Source organism: Diabrotica undecimpunctata, chromosome 8 (assembly GCF_040954645.1).
Source record: "Diabrotica undecimpunctata isolate CICGRU chromosome 8, icDiaUnde3, whole genome shotgun sequence".
Lineage (NCBI taxonomy): Eukaryota > Metazoa > Arthropoda > Insecta > Coleoptera > Chrysomelidae > Diabrotica > Diabrotica undecimpunctata.
The window spans coordinates 118,826,070-118,848,394 of NC_092810.1; the positions used below are offsets into that span (position 1 = coordinate 118,826,070).

At 32.6% G+C, this 22,325-nt stretch overlaps 1 protein-coding gene across 1 annotated transcript in view; it reads right to left on the reverse strand.

Annotated features, from left to right (window-relative positions):
- Scp2 (Sarcoplasmic calcium-binding protein 2) overlaps positions 1-3,057 on the reverse strand; it is a 242,458-nt gene extending 239,401 nt beyond the window's left edge. The window contains exon 1 of the mRNA XM_072540841.1: positions 3,034-3,057. The gene's annotated coding sequence lies outside the window, so the exon portion shown is untranslated. The remainder of the gene's footprint in view (positions 1-3,033) is intronic.
- Between the last annotated feature and the right edge of the window lie 19,268 nt (positions 3,058-22,325).

Below are 22,325 nucleotides of genomic sequence, written 5' to 3' on the forward strand. Positions count from 1 at the left end.
ACCCCGGATCGGAAAAGGTTGATGCATTCACTCTAAATTGGCAGGGATTAAAATTTTATGCTTTTCCACCTTTTTGGTATTTTTGGGATTGTGGTAGTACCAGAATGGCCAAGTCAGCCTTGGTACCCAACCTTTAATAAGCTGGTATCAGGCAAAAAGATAATTTTAGGACCTGATAAAAATTTAATCTTGAACCCTTTTAGGCTTCCATATCCGGGACACCAACATCTTACCCTGGCTGCTGCATGTTTATCAGGCAAGCTTTTTTAAGAAAAGGCATTCCTGAGGATTCCATCCCAATTATGACTGCATCTATTACAACAAAAACACTAAATTTGTATAATACTGTTTTCAAGAGATGGTGGAGGTATAGTATAGAAAAAAATATAGACCCTTTTGCTTATGAATTATCAAATATTATTAATTTTATTAAATCTATAGTAGATCAGGATTACACTTATAGTTCTATAAACATTCACAGGGCTGCATTGGCGTTGATAATAGATATTCCAGAAAATCATAAAAACATTTTTAAAAAATTTTACAAAGGTATATATAACCTCAAACCTTCATTGCCCAAATATCAATTTACTTGGGATCCTCAACCAGTATTAGTTTATTTAGAATCATTATTTCCTCTCACAGGCCTTTCCATGAAGGAACTTACTTACAAACTTGTGATGTTAATTGCTCTTACTTCAGCACACAGGTTGCAAACCATATCCCTAATAAAAATTCAAAATATTCTCATTGATCAAGATAAGATTGAGATTCTGATACCAGATAGGATAAAAACTTCGTCAAAAAATAAAAATCAACCTGTTTTAAGATTTCCATATTTTAAGGAAAAACCACAGTTGTGTGTAGCATCGACTTTATGCCAATATTTAGAGATTTCTAAAAACATTCGTCCTCAATTGGAAGACAAAATGTTTATAACTATAAAAAAACCATATAAAGCAGCATCTACACAGACATTGAGTAGATGGCTAAAAGATATTTTAAAATTATGTAATATAGACACCAATATTTTTAAAGGGTATAGTGTTCGGCATGCATCTACCTCAGCAGGGGCTAGGGCTGGATTAAATATAGAAACTATTAGGGAGACGGCAGGATGGACAGAAAATTCTCAAGTATTCAATGTTTTTTATAATAAGCCTTTAGCAAAAGATTACGGGCTCTTTGCAAAAACTATATTATCTGGCTAGTCCATGTAATTGTATATATATTTTGGTTTTGTTTAATTTTGTTATAAATTTTGTAATTATATGTGTAGGTTATGGTTATGACATAACATTAATTTTTTTATTATTATTATTATTTTTTCGTACCTGGTTAAAGGTACACATATTATGTACTTGAAATATAAACATAACCCTTAATTGTTGTAATATGTTATCCACTTTTGTAGTTCCTAATAAAAAATAAATAAATAAAATGGGTGAATTATTAATTTTTGGGGGATGGCAATATAATTTTGTTTATTTATATCGCACAATATTGTCTAGTCTTTTAACAGCCTACCATTAGTACAAATGTTCGAAATGTAATGTGATGGACAATTAATTGATTGGTTGACTTACCTGTTAAGGAAGGACAATCATAATTGTCCTATCTTACATTTCGAACATTTGTACGCTCCCCCCCATTGATTCTTTAGGAACCCACCCATTTATTGTGCGATCAAAAAAAAAAAAAAAAAACAGTGATTTGCGCCTAGTCACCTGTCAAGAAGCTGGATATCTTCTTTTTTCTTCTTCTTTAAACTGTGGTCAACCTCCAGAAAATACCACTACCATTAGTACAAATGTTCGAAATGTAAGATAGGACAATTATGATTGTCCTTCCTTAACAGGTAAGTCAACCAATCAATTAACTAATGATTTTATGCAACGGAAAATAACTACTATAATAGAATAGTCTAACGACTAGTCTCTACGCATCTAGAGCAGGTGTTCTATGAGTGTCAGTAAAAACTAATGCTTCTATAAACTACTACCGTTTATTTTGTTTTGTGTTTTATTATTCGTCGTAAACTAAATTATAAAATAAAATTAAAATATCAAATAGAACGATGAATTTAATTTAAAACAGTAGGTGATAAACGAGAATTTAAAGATCGCTTTTGCACCTGGTCACCTATAGAACCTCTACAGTAAGAACAAGCTTCGAAAACATATCGCATCCTTGCTGCAAAAGTGACCCAACTTAAAAATGGTTATATTTGAGTTAATGATGTTAACGGATCAACATATTGATCCATCAATCGCCAAGTGTATTAACTTAACTTCGTCTATTGACATCTACAGAGAATGCCAAATTATAGAATACCAAAAAAATTTTTAGAATGGGATCCAAAAGGAAGGATATACCGAGGAAGAGCACGGAAAAGTTGAAGAGAAGGCGTTAAAAAAGAGACAAAGAGTGGCCTGGAAGATAGCATGCGGAAAAACAGAGAGGAATAGATATAATATACATTTATATGTATTATATTGATAGCAAAGGCAAAATCGTTATGATTGTTAAAAATAGCCACAAGGGTAGTAAAAAAATTGTAAAAAGATTGTCAAGAATACGATAATCATTAATATAAAAATCCAAGATATTTAATATTTTTTTAATTGACAATTTCAAAATATTTATTACCCAATAAATAGGTATCTTTCGAAAAACAACAAGAAACTAAACTATTAAGTTAAAACGTAATGAACTACTTTTTACTTGATAGTCTACTTACCCGTAACCCAAATTGTGTTATTCCTGCTTACCTGCAAAGAAAGAAATTTAAAGTAAGCTTTAAATGTATAAATATAGAAGAAGTGTATGTACCCAAACCGCACTTAACAATAGTTCTGCAGTAGTAACCTAAGTCACGCTTTTTGAGAAAAAAATGTCATTAATCTGTCTCATTTTTAATAACACATTTAAAAGATTCTTAATATACTATAATGAGACAATTTCACCATTTAACCCAATACTTTTTTAAATTATGACACATTAAAATATTAAAATTGCTCTGCTATAAAATACCTTCAGCTAGTTCTTATTATACAACAATTAAAATGATGTGTTTTATGGAACGTTTTATATTCATTTGCGAGCCCTTGTATATTATTTTGAATTTTGCTGGTTTACTTCATGGATATTCAACTGTGATAAAAATATATGCTTGATGTATTTTTAATACACTATGAATATGTAAAGCTTTGATGTGGTGAGAGATAAATATTTTATGTACCTATAAAAATAAATACATATCGCTAAAAAGAATGGGCTAGAAATAGGTACTTTAAACGTTATAAGAACGTGTAAAAAACCAATAGATTAAAATCTAAAAATAAATCTCGTAATGACCAAAAAAGAACTCAAAATGTATTTATGAAATATGTACTTAAAACTAATTTATTTAAAACCACTAACCGCTAACTGATAGAATGTATAAGTCATCATCATCAGTCCTGTTACAACCGTTAAACTTTACATGACTGAACATGCACCTGGATAAGTTTTATTGTTCTCAATAATGTTTTTCTTTTAGTCGCCCTGAGTTCTGGTTCCATCCCCTCACTCAAATCTACTTTAAATCCTCCTGCGTATCATCCAGATATCTGAGTTTAGGTTGCCCCTTCTTCTCCTAACCGGCCTCTTAGGCATAGTTTTTAAGCAGAATCACTATTATCCATTCGCATAACATGGCTCACTCATCTTAGATGGTTTTTTTATGGTTTTCACAATACCATCCAAAATTCACCAAAAATTCTATAGAATTTGACATTATATCGTCTTCTCCACAGACCCTGTTCGATAATTTCGCCATATGATCCTCAATACTTTTCTAGATTCATAAAAAACCGAAATTTATAACTTATTGTGCAACTATCTAAGGAACAAATAATAAGGATAGAAATATAAAAAAAACTTCATTTTCAAGTACTCTATATGACTTATAAGTTCATTACTCTTCAATTTGATTCAAATGTTTCACTTTTTGCTGATTGACGGAAACAGTAGAAATTTACCAGTTTTTGAGTTTAATTTTTTAATAACTAATTAAGTCCAAAAAATCGATTTTAGGAAACATACAAGTTCTTGTAATAGAGGTTCATACAACTCAAAATAACTGTCGTTTACCTAGCCGTTCCACTGTCACAAACAGGGTACATTTTTTGCTTATTTTCCTGGGCTATATAGCATATTTTTTAAGATCACGTATTGCGATAATAAAGAGTATAAAAAAGTTAACATAAAACAGGGAGTAGGAAGAGTGCCTTCAATTGGGTCACAGTTTGCCATGTATTTAGAATCTAAATTGTCTAAAGAAAAGCTAGTTTCTAAAGCAAAACTTAAAGATATACAAAGTTATCTTCGTTTAACCCTCTTTTTCTTCAAGTGCCATCTCCGCGGCGGAGGTCGGCAATCATCATCGATAGTCGAACTTTTGAGACGGCTGCTCAGAAAAATTCATTTGATGTACATCCGTACCACTCTCTCAGGTTGCGCAGCCATGACATTCTACGCCTCCCTATGCTTCTCTTTCCTTGGATCTTTCCCTGCATGATCAGTTGGAGCAAGGTGTATTTCTCTCCACGTGTAATATGTCCGAGATATTCCAATTTTTTTGTTTTTATTGAATTTAAAATTTCCATTTCTTTGTTCATCCTTCTCAGAACCTCTTTGTTTGTGACGTGTTCTGTCCATGATATTTTAAGAATTCTTCTGTACACCCACAGCTCAAATGATTCCAGTTTTTTCATTGATGTAGAATTCAAGGTCCAAGATTCCATTCCATAAAATAAGGTCGAAAAAACATAGCACCTCGCCAACCTAACTCTTAGTTCCGGTTTTAAATCCCTGGTACATAGAACTCTTCTCATTTTGTTGAAATTTGCTCTAGCCTTTTCTATTCTTATTTTTATCTCCTGATTGTAATCATTTGTGGAGTTAATCATTGTTCCCAGGTATGCATATGTGTCCACTTGTTCGACGTTGGTTTCGTTTATTAGAAGATTCTCGTTATTTCTTTGAGTTTTCGATATTCTCATAAATTTCGTCTTCTTGACATTCATTGTTAGACCATACTCTTTTCCATACTCTGCTATTTTGGTCACCAGTCTCTGAAGATCTTCAATGTTTTCGGCTAAAATCACAGTGTCGTCCGCATATCTAATGTTGTTAATGGGAACTCCATTTACCTTTATTCCAGCTGTTTCACCCTCAAGAGCTTTTTTCAGGACCTCTTCGGAGTAGGCGTTGAAAAGAATTGGCGACAATACGCATCCCTGTCTTACTCCACATCTAATTTCAATTTCTTCTGACAGCTGTTCGTTAACACGTACTTTTGCTCGCTGTTTATAGTATAAATTTGATATGATCCTAAGGTCGTTGTAGTCAATCTTCTTTGATTTCAGGACATTCATTAAATGTTTATGTCGTACTTTATCGAATGCTTTATTATAGTCAATAAAACATGCGTGTATATCTTGATTGACGTCCAGGCATCTTTGTATTAGTATATTAAGTGAAAAAAGAGCTTCACGTGTTCCTAGGCCTTTGCGGAACCCAAATTGTGTATTATTAACGTCTATGTCCAGTTTGTGATATATTCGGTTATGGATGACTTTAAGTAGTAACTTTAGCGTATGAGACATTAAGCTAATGGTGCGGTAATCGCTGCATTCTCTTGCGTTTTTCTTTTTAGGGAGACAAATAAAAATAGATGTTAACCACTCTTTGGGTAATATGCCTGAACTATAAATTTGGTTCAAAAGTGTCCCTAAAACATCAATGTGCTTCTCATCTAGAATTTTTAGGATTTCTATAGGAAGCATATCAGGTCCAGGGCTTTTCCCGCTCTTCATTGTTTTTAATGCGTGCAATATTTCTTCTTTTGTAATATATGGACCTATTTCTTCTGACGTAAGTTCTATGTGCTCCAGATCTCCTCTTTCATCATCGAACAATTCATCGATATATTCTGCCCATCTTTGTATTTTCTCGTCCGTATGTGTTATAGCAGTACCGTGTCTATCCAGAATTGCACAAGTGGGATTTTGTTTTCTTAGTCCTGCCAGTTCTTTGACTTTCTTGTGTAGGTTAAACAGATCATATTTATTTTGAAGGTCTTTGATCTCTTTGCATTGCTCTTCAAAGTATTTTTCTTTTGCCTGCTTTATCGTCTTTCTAATCTCGTGGTTTATCTCTCTGTATTTATTGTTATCCTTGTTTTTAAATTGTCTCCGTTGTTCCATCATATTGAGTATCTCGTCATTCATCCATTCCTCTTTTCTCCTTGAGGAAGTCTTTAATATTTCTTTACAGGGTTCCAGTAGACAATCTTTTAGTCGATTCCAGTACTCGTCAATATCGTTGGTGTTTGTGTTCAATTTGTTGCAGTTCACATGCAGTTCATGTTGGAGGCATTCTTTTACTTTAGGTTCTTTAAGTTTTCTTGTGTCTATTGTAGGGATTCTTTGATGTCTTTTAATATTTTTAAGGGTGAGTGTAACCTCAGTTTAACCCTCAGGGACACTTTTTCTACAAATCTTATAGAAGATAATACTATAATCAGGGATATAGACGGATTTAATGGAAATACAGATTTCGAACCAGACGCGGATTGTTAATGTTACATTTTAACAACAAAGAACCAAGTGATTTTTTTCTACCTTAGAAGTTAATTTTTTTAATTATTTATTTTATTATAGCATTAAAACCCATAAGTCATAACAAAAGTGTATATTTTGTTTCGTTCATTATTATTTTTATATACAAATAATGTCTTCAAACAAATAAAACATTTTTTTTTATTTTCTCAAAACTAAGTTAATGTCAATTGGTTCCTTGTGCCACAACGGTGTCCAACTGTGAACACTACGAACATAAACAGTAAAATGTTTCCATTTCCTCTTATATCTTTAACAAATAAAAAAAAACCGACGTTTTTTGGTAGTATAAAATTTATGATGAAGTTAAGAGCTATTTTCTCTTGGCTTTCATAAAGAGCGTTTGTTATCTAAACTTATATAAGAAAAAACTGGGCACAAACCGTCACTTGATAAGAATTTTTTTTTTTAAATATATATAATTTAGTATTTTACTTTTCTATATATTAACTTAAAATAGTCGTGACACAAAAATTAAACCTCTGAGTGTTTTATATCATATCATATACTCAATTTTGCTCATTACAAAATATATAATTTATTTAAAATAGGTATACATAAAAGTTTACTAACTTGATTATTAAATATTATTTTTTGGATAGCCATCAAATCTACCACGTTATCAGCTGTCCCGAAATATAGTAATTTTAAATGGTAAAAACAAATCATAATTTAATATTTTATACCTCTACTACAAATTTAAGTGCATTAGTTAGTGCTAATAATATTATCTCAAGTGAGTAGCACTTCTTTTCGTATTATTTTTGTAACAACAACAAAATAACCTTTAAATATTACCTACGTAAAGAGATAACAAAAATTCCAGTTGGGTCTTGACCAGTTTTTGCACCGGCCACAGGACCGGCTCAACTTCTGATCAAGAAAATTAATAAAATGACTTCATACAACAATAATACTACACACAAATCCACTAAACACAGTTACTCAGATGTCGTAAATTATTTTAAACATCCAACAAAACAACAAGCAATAGTCATTTCCAGCATTGAAGGCACAAAAATCCATGATTATGTAGCTGTTGGATCACTAGTGGGTCCAATTAATGTATCTTTTGCCTCCAGAATGGCTAACAATAGGATACGCATATACCTCTCTTCAAAAAACACTGTTGATGCTCTTTTTCATTCTTATAAATATATCGAAATAAATGGATGTCAAGTCGAAGTAAGAAGATTAATTTCTCCAGCCCAGAGACTTCTAATATCTAATGCATGTCCTACAATCCCGAACGAAATAATTGAACAATAATTACAAAAACTTGGTATTCACACTATATCCAAAATGACCTTCTTCGTGTAGGTATGTCTGAAAGTGAGTAAAGTCATGTTCTGAGCTTTAGAAGGCAATCATTCATTACACCCCTGGAAAATATGTCTATTCCTTGCTCTTTTACCATAACTTATGATAATACTTCCTACCGGGTATTTCTCTTCATAGACGGATTCAGTTGCTCTAAATGTAAAACCATTCGTCATCAAGAACCAGAATGCGCTCACATTTCAAACCAAACTAATTCAACTACCCTCTTAGATTCAACCCAAACCACATCATCATTATCTAAACCTCATGAACCTAATGATACCTCTTCAACTCCTCTCTCAGATTCAACTCAAACCAAATCGTCATTATCTAAACCTAATTAACCTAATGATAAAATATATCAACCTACGGAAACCGACCTCATTCAAAACATATCTAAGGATAATCCAAACACTTCGTCTTCTTCTTCCAAAACAACATCACCAGCTGTAAATAACACTGAAAATACTACGGAAATCGACCTCATCCGAAACATGTCTAAAGATAATCCAAACACTTCGTCTTCTTCTTTCAAAACAACAGCACCAGCTGTAAATGACACTGAAAATAATACGATACCAAAAACACCAATAATCTTAAATAATGAAGTTAATTCTAAACAGCTAAAAAGACATAATATATCATCTTCTGAAATTAACGAAGACAATCCAAAAACCGACTTATCTGTTTTTAATAACCCTAAACAATATAAACCAAAAAAGAAACCCAACACCTCTTCCAAAACCCCCTCGAAGATTTCATTCACTCCCTAGAATCCATCAAACACAAAATCGAAAATAGATCACCTCCATTTATACTAAATTTCAACGAAATATGTGATTTTCTGAAAAATGTTTTAAACTCTCAACCTGAATTACCTTCTAAAGATTACTCCAATTAACCAGAGGAACTAATTCAGATCCTTGATTTTGTTTATTGTTATACACAAAATTCTAGGTTGAGAAATAATATCACCTGACTAAAGAAAAAAATAAACCCTAACCGTTCTTCAGCTGACGAAACTGACGAATCATCACTAGTTGAAGGAGAATCAAGGGATGACTAATTCATTTATAGTGCAATGGAACATAAATGGGTTTTATACCCATTATGAACAGTTAAAACTACTAATCGGTGAGCTTTCCTCTATAATTCTTTTTTTTTTTCAAGAGACCCACTTCAAATAAAATAACATAAATTTAAAAAATTTTCAATGTTTAAAAAAAAATCGAATAGCTCAACAAGCTGGTGTTGGAGTAGCTATTTTCATCAGAGCTGATTTGGAAGATAAACCGATGGCGCTAAGTACTAATCTTGAAGCTGTAGCAGTCGTTATTACCTATCATAAAAAGATTAACATATGTAACATTTATCTACCACACCCTAGTAATCTAGATATGCACGAATTAAATAATCTTATAGACCAAATTCCACAAACTAAACAGCATACAATCTACAGCTTTGAGATTAGTACTGGGTGCCTTCAGAACTAGTCCTATTAGTAGCTTACAAGTTTTAGTGAGAGAACCACCTCTGCATATTAGACGCCAACAACTATCCCTCAGGGAAAATATCAGCACAGAAACAACATCCAGTATTCTCCGTTCGAGTTTCTCAGTTCGACAAAACCAACTAAAAATAGTTTCCCCTTATAGAACGAATAAAATCTTCTAATTCTGATATGGATAAGCTAAATCGATCTCTACAAGTCATTGTAAAATTTCCTCCATGGACAATCCAACCACTTATCATTAACTTAATCCTCACAAAATACCCCAAGTCAACTACAAATCCGATTTTCATTAAAGACTTGTACACCGAAGTAATATCTCATTATCCTAATTATCTCAGTGATGCCTCTAAAGCTCATGACGGGCACGCTGCTGCATACTACTGTAAATAAACTACTCACTCTATATCCATACCTACAAACTGCTGCATCGTCACGAGCGGGACCACAGCCATTTTGGAAGCCTAAATCATTTTCAAAACGTGTAGTGAGAATAAATGTGTCATCATCACTGACTCATTCAGTGCTCTATTGGGTGTAAAACAAATATACCCTACAAATCCAATATTTCGGGTTAAAAAAAAAATGAGATAAACATAATTCAATAAACTCTAAGAGAAGTAGCATTTATCTGGGTACCGTGGCATATAGGAATAGCTGGAAATGAGAAAGTGGACAACCCAGCAAACACAAGTCGAATAAACTCACAATACACAACCAAATCAAGAAATTACCCATACTTCGATCTCAAAAACCTAATTAAAGACCACTATATGAACATATGGCAACCGACTAAGAATTTGACACACTGCACTGACCCATAAACTTTTTAATCAACAAAGAATCTTCTCCAATCTGCAGAAACTGTTCTCTCCAATTGCGGTGAAGCATATTCTGATTGACTGCCAATACTACGAAGAAACAAGAAGAAACTATGGAATCTCAGGAATCTCCCACTTTAACCATAAACACTGACCATGTAATGTTATTTAAATTATACGTTTATATACATCTATTTAAAGTAAATAAAATGAACTCTTGTGTACGTTACTCCACTAATAACCCTGCGTGGTTGATGTGGATTATATGTTTTTTCTAAATAAAAAAAAATATTATTTTAAACCCACATTTACCAAAAACGATATTAAATTTTAAACCTAATATCACAATTTTAAACAAGTACATTAGGACGTTTAAAATAACACGTTTTAAAATAATAGTATACACGTGATTTTTGTATAAAACTGTGACGTGACCCATTTACTACTAATTGCGTCCTATTTTCTATTAACGAAAAACCGAACATGTCCATTATACCTTTGTTTTATTTTACAACTACAACAAAACATTTATGGTGGTCAATTTTACGATTTTTCTTTCTAAATAAACCTACATACTTGGCATAAAATTAGTAACGACTTTCCAAGACTTTGCCGAAAGAAGGTAGAAACATTCCACGAGGTTTTCCAGATACAGCATCATTACTTTTACAGCTTGGAAGTAAATTATTGTTGCATACCTTCTTAAAGTCGTAAAAATCGAGGACTCCAAACATTAACATAAAAGTTATATCCGTACTTCTGTTTTAGAACAGCAAATTTTGTATCGTAAAGAAATACTTGTACAGGAAAATTTCTTAATAAAAGTGTATTACCAAATATTTTGTGATATTGGACTATTGACGAATGTGATAAGTTCACTGTATTCTAAAATGTACATATGTAATAGTATATTCAACAAATCACTTCGAACCCTACTTCTTCCCTGGGGAAGAAGGAGAGAAAGAGGGGTAACACTTGAAAAAACTGCTAAGGCCTCACCGCCGGATGCTGCTACTATCTCAAGAAAAATCTATTATCATATAATAAATACATTCTCGTAAACGGCTTATGTCAAAATGCCGAATTGGACTAGCAGTTTTGTTTCGACGGCGTTTGAAAACGGGCGTGTCTGCAGAGTTTAGAAAAATGGAAAAAGAGCAATATCGGTTGGTGATTCGATTACTGTTTTTGCAAGGCAAATCGCGCAGCGAAATCAAGGAGCGCTTAGATGTTTGTGTATGGTGACTCTTTTCCTTTGATGTCAACCCTCAAAAATTAGTTTAATGAGATTCAACGTGGTCACATGTCGGTTTTTGATGAGCCATCCCAGGTACCCCGAAATCGGCTACTACGGAGGATAAGGCGACAACAATCTGACTGAAGGCACACAAGATAGCTGAGAGAGTAGGCAACTCTAAAGACTGAATATATCATATCCTGCGCAAAATTTTGGGCATGAGAATCGGCGCGATGACTGCCGCGTTTGCTCACTCTTAATAACAAGCTTAACCGTGACCACTTCACAGCAGTGTTTGACGCTATTTAAGCGCAATCCGAAGGGATTTTTACGTCGTTTCGTAACCATTGACGAAAAATGATTCCATTGGTACACACCAGGGACCAAGAAACAGTCGAAACAGTGACGGCACCCAGCAAACGTGCTCCGAAGGAGGCGAAGACTGTCCTATCGGTCGAAGAAGTAATGGCTACCATTGTTTGGGATTCACAAGGGCTGATCCACGTTGACTACCTCGAAAATGAAAAACGGTGACAGGGCTCTACTATGCCGAATTATTGGGCCGGTTGGACGCCAAATTGCAGAAAAACGACCCCCTTTAGCAAAGAATAAAGGGCTATTTCACCATGTCCAAGATATTTTACCTTATCGGTGCTGAAAACACATGCAGCACAATTAACGTAAAATTTAAAAATTGTTAGTCTTCTAAAAACCTCTTTTATCCCTGTTCATGTTTTATCTTTGTCTTCATTCTTTACTTGTATCTAGTGATATCCACTTTTTAAATCTAATGTGGTAATGAAAACAGTCTTGGCAGTAGAATTAAGTAAATCATCAATTATAGGTATTGGATATTAAATAGGAACAGCAATACTGATCAAACGCCTATAATCAACACAAAGTCTCATATTTCCACCAGGTTTTGGAACTAACACCACTGGAAATGCATAAGAGGACTCATATTCTTCAATAAATATATCTTCTAAAAGGTCATCTAATAAAGAATGCATAATTTGCTTTTGATTAGGTGCAATACGATAAGGAGGTTAAAAAATTTGATGATCATCTGTTAACTGGACTTTCAGCATATGGAGCTTTACTCTTTCTGAAAATTGTAGAATGTGTTTAAATTACCTGCTCCAATTGAAGTCTTTCATTGGTGTTTAAATTTTTACCATCAGTAGTTTTAAGCTGTAGTTCTGTCTGAGAAAATGCACAAGAGGTGTCTTCGATCTGCTCCTTAAAAAAATTAAAAGTTTGTAAGAGATTATCCACAAAAAACAATTGCCATTTATGTATATATAACACCATTTGAGCATCTGAGATGAAATCTATACCAAGAAGTGTTTTACTATTTTCATGCTCAGGTATTGCAAGGAAAGTAGTGTGAATTTTTCTTCCTCGTAGTTTTACACTAGCTTTATAAATTCTAGCTTGTACTTGGCGTACGTAATCGTCTGCTAAAGTCATATTTAACTCAATTTCCTCAAAGGATAAATTTATTGAACAAAAATATTTGAATAAAATATTTCCTGCAATTGTATTTTTAGCTACAGAATTAATACAAAACAACCCATGCCTTCCAACAATATCAACTTCGATGAAAGGTCTAGACATGAGGGATTTATTGCACAAACATGTGTGTAAAGCAAATCTAGACTTAAAGTGTTAGTGGTAGTAGCTGAATTTAGAGAAGTCTGCTTATTGCTCAAACTGTGACATTAAGTAAGACATTAAGACCTTATATAACCAGGTGCTTCGCATCCATAGCATGTAACTCTAGGTCCATTTGAAACTTGAGCAGAGCTGGAATGACTTCTTTGTTGGGTTACATTAAATTTACGACAATTATCTTCAATATCTTCAAAACTATTGCATTTCGGTCTTGATCTGGTAGATCTGCTGTTTAGTATTTCCAGAGGGCTTATGTCCGACCAATGTATTAACTTTATCTTTGAGCTTATCTTCAGAAGTATCTTCAATTGCTCTTGCTTTTTTATAAGGTCAGCAAAATATTGAATTTGATCTCTTTGAAGTCTATTTCTAATTCTACGAGTGACTAATGCATATACTATATGAATCTGATGCGTGATGTGTAGCTCAGGTGGTTTTGGCAACCTAGCAATGAGAGCACGACAAGAATTAACAAAAATATCTGTTGGTTCTCTCTCACCTTGCTTACGGAAAAACGGTTCTTTAAAAATTTTATATGCTGGCATGTTGAAATCATAAGAGTGTCTTAAAGCCTTTAAAAAGTCATCCCAACTAAGGTTTGTAGATTGAATATATTGCCACCAAGTTGCAGCATCAACATCTAATAACATCGGCAAACCTTTAACTGCATTTTCATCTAAAATATTAACACATTCTTTAAAAGTCGTAATGGCACTTATAAATGCTTCCACATTTAAATTTTTATTGCCATAAAATTTGGAAGAACCATTTGAAGAGTTTCCACTTTAAGTAGGGCTTTGGTCCTGATTTTGGACAACCTGTTGTGTCATGCTATCAATTAAACTTTGAAATTACTCATTTGAAATGCTCATCATTATAGAAGTAGATGGAACAGCAGTTTCGTCTTGTTGCATGGTTATAGATGATTCACTATCGTCAAAATCGTATGTTGATTCTGAGCTAAGTTCTGAAATTTCTGTGAACTTGCTAGCACTTCTGAGTTTACACTTGCTCATTAGACGTTATTCAAATCACGGTTAGTTCAAACTAATATTTATACAGCACAACTAAACCAACATGTTGGAATAGTAGCAGAACAAGGCAGATTAAAAGGATATTCAATTGCAAAGAGTATACATACTCTTGAATCTGGTCAGTGTAAGTTACTTTTATGTACTGAAATTCACAAAACAACAGTCTTACAAGTTTGAGAATTCTTTTTCCTTCACACAAAAGATACTAATTCTTGAGTTGAGAGGGTCCCACGTTAAACAGCTAGTTGTAAGATGATAGTAAATAAACTTGGGAAATAAACTGTTATTTATTGTGAAAGTGTAATTAACAAAATTGAGCACTGACTGAAAATTATTATACATAGTTAAAAATAAAATCCGACTAAGCGGTAAATTCCTGAGAACCTGAGAACCTGTGAACCTGAGAGCATCATAGCCAAGATGATAGCCAACGTTCGGAACGGACAGGCACCCTAAGAAGAAGAAGAAGAAGCGGTAAAGTTAAATACAATTCATTGTCATGACCTCATTGTTCTCGTCTTCTTTTTAGTTAGTTTAGCTAGCTTTTAAACTTGTCAGATGCTCGCTAGTAGTTATTTTAATATCAGAGTTCTGCAGCAACCAAACTTAGTCCTAAACATAAGTATTTTTTAGTTAATTTATAATATTTTCTGTTCATATTCAGTTCATTATAAACTAAAGGGTTATTATATATTCTGATCTAAGAAAATTAACTGTTCATTGAATTATAACATAATTATGGTACACTGAATTCACGTGGCAACTTTAGTTGCCACTGAGCAATAGAATGATTTATTTTTTCTTTTAGGTCTGAAGATAACACGTTTAGCGTAGATGAGATTATGCCAGCTTGTGAAGAAAATTACGGATCAAGTTTTTTTAGAAGAATCCGGTCTGTAGGAATAGTTCCTCCTATCGAATCTGCTGAAGCTGATACCGGCGAAGATTCAGATTTATCAGATGACGAAACTAAAGGAAATCCGAATCATCTACCAGGTAGAATACTCAGATCGCAAAGGATTTATTAATGAGGAAATTGCTGAGAATTATTCAGAGAGTACAGTAAATATATGTTTGGATAACAAAAATATTGATTTGCCACAGCCAGGTACTTCAAAACCTATTGAGAACAAGCAAGAACATCCAACATCTGTTTGGATGAGAAAAGTATTTATTTGCCACAGTCAGTTACTTCAAAACCTATTGGTAACAAAAAGCGAAAAATAATGGAATCTGCAAAGACTGTTGTTTGGTCTCAGCATAAAGAAAACAGTTAGAATTTACCTGCCATTACTGTACCCTCTGGACCATCGACTATATTTTTGAAAAACTCGGTAAATTCTTTGCTTCAAAATGAAAAAGACAGTAAAGATTCCATTTCACGTACAAATTGTCTATGTATCTGTTTATACGTATTTCGCTTTAATAAAGCTCATCAGAACAGTTATTCATAGGCGTTCTCAACGTGAAAAATAGATCTTTTCTGTCTTTGGGAAGCAACGATAAAATTTCTTCGAAACGGACGCAATAGCGACATCTGATATTAAATCCGTAAAATAGTTTCGAAACACAATTCAGATTTCTGCTTTAATCTGAACCTTCTATAAATGCAAGGTATAACAGACGTTGATAAAGATGTTAATAGAGACATGGGGAATCTAAAATTTGCATTCCACGACATGTCTCCTCAACTAAGCAGAAATCGTTAGCGAATTGGTTTCTTGTACTCATACAGAGTAGATCCGAATAAAATGAAAAAGACAGTAAATATTCCATTTCACGTACAAATCGTCTATGTATCTGTTTATACGTATTTCGCTTTAATAAAGCTCATCAGAACAGTTATTCATAGGCGTTCTCAACGTGAAAAATAGATCTTTTCTGTCTTTGGGAAGCACGATAAAATGGCTTCGAAACGGACGCAATAGCGACATCTAATATTAAATCCGTAAAATAGTTTCGAAACACAATTCAGATTTCTGCTTTAATCTGAACCTTCTATAAATGCAAGGTATAACAGACGTTGATAAAGATGTTAATAGACTTTGCTTCAAGTTTTTAGATGCTTTTTACCGATGCTCTAATGGAACATATAATTACACAAACTAATCTTTATGCCGGGCAAAAAGAAATGCATAGCTTAAATGTAACTTATGATGAAATTTCTGTCTTCTTGGGAATAATCTTATTGTCTGGTTACCACCAACTGCCGAATAAGCGGATATATTTGGCAAAATTACCTGACTGCAAGGTAGCTATAGTTGCAGAAGAAATGCGGAGACGTCAATTCGATGATATATTACGGTATCTCCATCTAAATTATAACTCGAAAATGAATACTGACAGGTTTTACAAGGTCCGTTTTCTGTTTGATTATCTAAATAATTCATTCAAGCAAGTATCAGTTGAAAATTCAGTTGCTATAGATGAGAGCATAGTCCCGTATTATGGACGTCATCCTACAACACAATTTATATGGGGCAAACCCATTGGTTTTGGGTTTTAGCAAACCCGAATGAATTTGTATCTCACGCTGAATCATACTGCGGCGCACATACAAAGCTTCCTGATACTGGACTCGGACAAGGAGGAAATGTAGTACTAGGACTTGCTGACTATGTCAACGTTCCTAGCGGAACTAAATCGTATTTTGATAATTTATTCACTTCTGTGTCCTTGCTTAAAAAACTGTCTAAACGAGACTTGGGAGGAACTGGAACGTTCCGAGAACATAAAATAGCAAAATGGATGAATTTTCCTCCGAAAGAATGTTTTAAGAAATGTGAGAGAGGGAAGACACATTCCACATCTAACGGAAAGCTAACAGCTATTAGATGGAATGGCAATGCTGTTGTAACAGTATTGACCAATTGTCACACAGAAGTGCTGTTTAAAAATGTTCAGCGGTTTAGTAAGCGTTAACAAAAGAAGGTGATAATTAAAATGCCTGATGCCATTTCCCGCCATAATTCTTATATGGGAGGTGTTGACCTAAATGATTAGTTCACTGCTCAATATAGATGCAAAATTCGGAATAAAAAAATGGTGGTGGTCGCTCTATGCTTGGTCTATGGATAAATGTTGTGTTCAAGGTTGGCTTCTATATAGGCTGTTAGGTCACGAATTACCATACTTGCAATTTAGAAGAAAATAGTATTACAGCTTCTTACAAAATATGGTTGTTCTCCAACTAAACCCGGCTCGCATACATCGTTTTCAACATCCGCTGTTTTAGGAGATCTAAGAACGGACAAGAAAAATCACACTATCGTGAAAGGAGAGTCAAAGTACCGCCGATGCAAAATGTGCCAAAGAAGAACAATATACTTGTGTAACAAATGTAATGTGCCCCTACATGTGACTTGCTTTGAAACTTTCCATAAATAATTTCCATATTATATATCTTTAGTTATGTTAAAGCACGATTAGTTTTTAATACATTTTTCAGAAATAGAATTTTTTTTATTAATATCCAACCGTAAGCGCTCAGTGGCAACTAAAGTTGCCACTCATTTTGGCAACCTTTTGACAGACTTTTATTTTTTTTACATTTTTTAGTAAATATATAACACTCTTTGTAATAAAATCTGTAAAAAAAATTTCAACTTTCAAACTGTTTTAGTTCTGACCACTAATGGGTTAACTGTCGAACTGTCACTTGGTAGTTTAAGGCGTGTTTTAATATATTCTTCTTGTATATATATATATATATATATATATATATATATATATATATATATATATATATATATATATATATATATATTGCACAAGTTATGTAGTTGCGTAATTTACGTTTTCGTAGCGCAATAACTGTTTATAGCTGTTTAAAGAATTTACAGTATAATCACAAAAAATTAAATATTCTACATAAAACGTTTTAGTTATTTTACTGAGATACTCACAAAATAAGACTAGAAGATTTTAGTTAATTTCAGTTAAATTTCTTATTTGCTGTTCCATAATTTGTTCATGAAATGAATCCAATTCCTTTTAAATATTAAATTACCATTTCAATAAGGAGGAAACGCCGTTGTTATAATAAAATTATGTCATGCTTGTAGTACCATTTCCTTTTAAAATATTTTTTTGAGTTCAGTTAGTAACATGGTTAAAGAATTTGCATTTTTGCGAGCATTTCGCGAAGTTTGGATCGTAAACAGTCATTAGGGATTCAAACCGATCGGAAGTTAGAACGATGGAACTTAGTTAATATGTAGGTCTAGTTTATATGGCTGGAGTGGAAATCGCTAGGTTTGACTTTATGGACTTCCATTGCATAATTCTCTATTAAATGTCAATATTGCACGTTTGAACTCTATTTGGTACCAGAATATTTCATATTGGATATTATTAGAAATAATATAAAACTACGGGAATATATAGAATCGAGGAATGTAGATCTTTCTTACTTATACTATACTGTTCGAATTAATTGGAATAACCAGGTTTTTCTGGTTAGTAGGTATGTGCTAAGCGCTGATGTATCGAACAGTCTCAAACCGATTATATCTATATGGAGGCAGTGTGAAGGATCGACCTTGACTATATTTTACTCGTTTGACTGATTGACCGAGTGTTAGTAGTTCAGGTATGGTTAATTTTGCTTGTTCAAAGATTTAGATTATTCTTACAAAGCATGTTAGAGTACTCGCCATAATGATCATACGTCTATGACTTTGCAAGCTATAGCTACGGCAGTTGGTGTGAGGGAATCAAGTATTTCAAGAATCTTAAGAATATTTCAAAATTCCGCATCATCGCCTCCAGAAGAAAAGGAAAATATGGGCGCAATCGGAAAACAACTCCAGGAACTGAAAAAATTCTAATAAAAAATAACACATTAAAGGTAATAAAGACAAGAGTAGACCTTCGAAGAGATTTTTTGGATTGTGGTGTTGAAGTGCGCACCTCAACTATACGGAAAAAGTTTCTGAAAGTTAGCCAAAGGCAAGAAAAGCGAAGAAAAAAACTTCAAATAGTACTGAAAGTAAAGTTCCTACTAATGGCATGATGAGTTCTGCCAAATACATTAAAATATTGACAGAAGATATCAAGATTTTCAACAAAAGAGAAGAAGAATTCTTCAATTTTTCTTCTTTTCTTTGAGGTGTCTTTGACATAAAATTATAGTTTTTCTTGTTTTTAGATGTTTTTGTGTTGTATTTGTAAAAATACCCTTTTATGTTATAATGTTTTTATTTAAAATTTTAAATGATTTTTTAACATATTTTATGACAATGTTCACTACAAGGACTAACTGAACATTTTCAATGTAAGTTTTAGATGCTAACTTTCACCACTTATACTAAATAAGTTTTCCATTTAGGTGCTGATGAAGGTGACAACCTATCACCGAAACTTTCACATTTAGAATAAAGTTCTTCACCAAACTGGCTTATAGCATCTTTAGCCAATTCTTTACCTGACGCTTTCCTAAAAGTTATCTACCAACGAAGTATAATATATATATATATATATATATATATATATATATATATATATATATATATATATATATATATATATATATCTATACATATATATACATATATATATATATATATATATATATATATATATATATATATATATATATATATATATTAGCTTTGAGTTTACTACTATATTTAATATTTCTTGGGTTTAGGTTCAAGAAAATGTATATTACATGTGGAACTATATATTACATGTGGGATCTTCCAAAACCCAACTGGTTCTGGAAGACTTCTGTCATAAGTCATTTAGATTTAAATATACCATTCTTCTACCGCTATATCGATGACTGTATCTGTGCTATCCCAACAAATAAAATAACCGAAATTTTAGATATTTTCAACAGCTACCATCCAAAACTAAATTTTACTATAGAAATTGAACAAAATAATAAAATAAATTTTCTGGATATCACCTTACATCGCATAACCAATACAGTAAAAACCATGTAGTTTACAAAATAAACATGGTCTTCACGATATCTTAACTACAATTCTCATCATCCAATCTCCCATAAGAAGTCCGTAATTATAAGTCTTGCAGATAAATCTGTACAACTAACAGATCCAAAATACAGACCAACTGCAATAAAAAAAGCAAAAGATGCCCTTCTAAAGAATGCATATCCCGAACACCTAATCGAAACTATTTTCAAATCAAGACTTAATAAATTTTATAACAATACAAATAACAACAAACCCAACAGCATCAAAACTAATTACACAACACTTCCATATATAAAAGGTTTATCCGAACAATTAACAAATCTTTTAGCCAAACATAATATAACAGTGGCCCACAAAGGCAACAACCTTTTAAATAAATATTTCACAAAACTAAAAACAAACTCCAAAACTTAAAAAATCACATGTTGTTTACGAGATACCATGTATTAACTGTGAAGGTGTCTATATCGGTCAAACTAGTCAATTGCTCCAATCCAGAATTCGCTCTCACAAATATGACAAGAACAACGTCACTGCGCTCACAAAACATGAAAGTGAGAAGAAGCATAAATTTGATTTTGAAAACATCAAAGTTTTAAAAACAGAACAAAACAAAAAGAAGAGGGAGATATACGAATCAATAGAATAACACCATAAAAAGCTCTTAAAGTCATAACATATCTCCATTTTACCTCTTTCGAAAACATCATTGATACGCTCATATAAAATTAATTATATACTAATGACATTAAACCATGAGATATCAGATATCAACTTTTATTGGTCAGTTCATTAATGTCTGTGTCCCGTTTTACGTTTTGGCAAGTCACATATATACATATTTTACAATAACTGTTTGTCTTATAGATGTACATTTTAGAATCTTGACAAAGGCAAGGGTTTCCTGCCAAAACGTTGATTGCAATGGAAATTAAGATCTAGTTCCACATGTAATATATATTTTATTGAACCTAAACCCAAGAAATACTAAATTTATTTTATATATATATATATATATATATATATATATATATATATATATATATATATATATATATATATATATCCAATTTATTATTTTAAAAGAAAACTTTTGATTTATGTCTACAACATATCACTCACACCCTGTTTGCAACTGCACATAAAATCTCTGATAACGTAATATCTGATTTCGAATATAATCCTGAGAACAGATTTAAAGATCTTTTGTATATGCTATATTATCTAAGCTAAGATTAAACCTCCTCGGGGCGATAAATTCATGCCAATGTAATCGTGCCGAGGATATAATGTTCCAAAAGGATAATAACTTTAGTTGCATTAACGTTTAATGTATAGCACTACAACAGCAAAGTCTATTTGTGATATTTATGTGGTAAAATGACATGGTGATTCTTTGGTTTCAATTAGACGTTTTAGAATAACCTGTTGTAATTAATATCTGAAAATTTAGAATGATCATTTTTTAGATAGGTCCAAATAATTTAAAATATTTAGAGCCGACCACTTCCGGTTATATTGGAAGTTGACTAAAACTTTCTTATTTTAAATATGCACTGTTGAATTATATATTATTACGCATTTCGATAGAAATTCCTCCTCTTGAGAATTATCTCCGTCTGACCTACCTTACACTGAATGTTTTATAAGATATGACCAATTTGATTTTGAAAAAGTGTCCGATTTGACACCCTGAAAATATTTGGTTTAGTATAAATTGTTTTTAGTATCGTGTATTTTAACGAAGCTTGAAGGTTCTTGATAAGCTAAACGATTCTGTATCGGTCTCCTCTACGAATATGTCGTAGGATTGAAATCTTTCTTATCTTAATAGTTTTAAATAATGTACGATTGGCATTTGCTCTACATAACACAGCTTTGTTGATCTGCATCTCTGTCCAGGATTTTCATAGCGTTCTTCTATTGCAACCACATCTCAAACGTTTCTAGGCGATTGATCGTATCAACCCTCAGAATACAGATCTCGGTGCCATGTAAAAGCCCTGTCATCATATATAACATTCGATCATTTTTTGACGTAGCTTTAGGTTTAAATTGTGGATACAGACAAATTATTACATTTTCAGTTTTTAGCCTAAAACTTAAGCGCCACCTTTGTAGG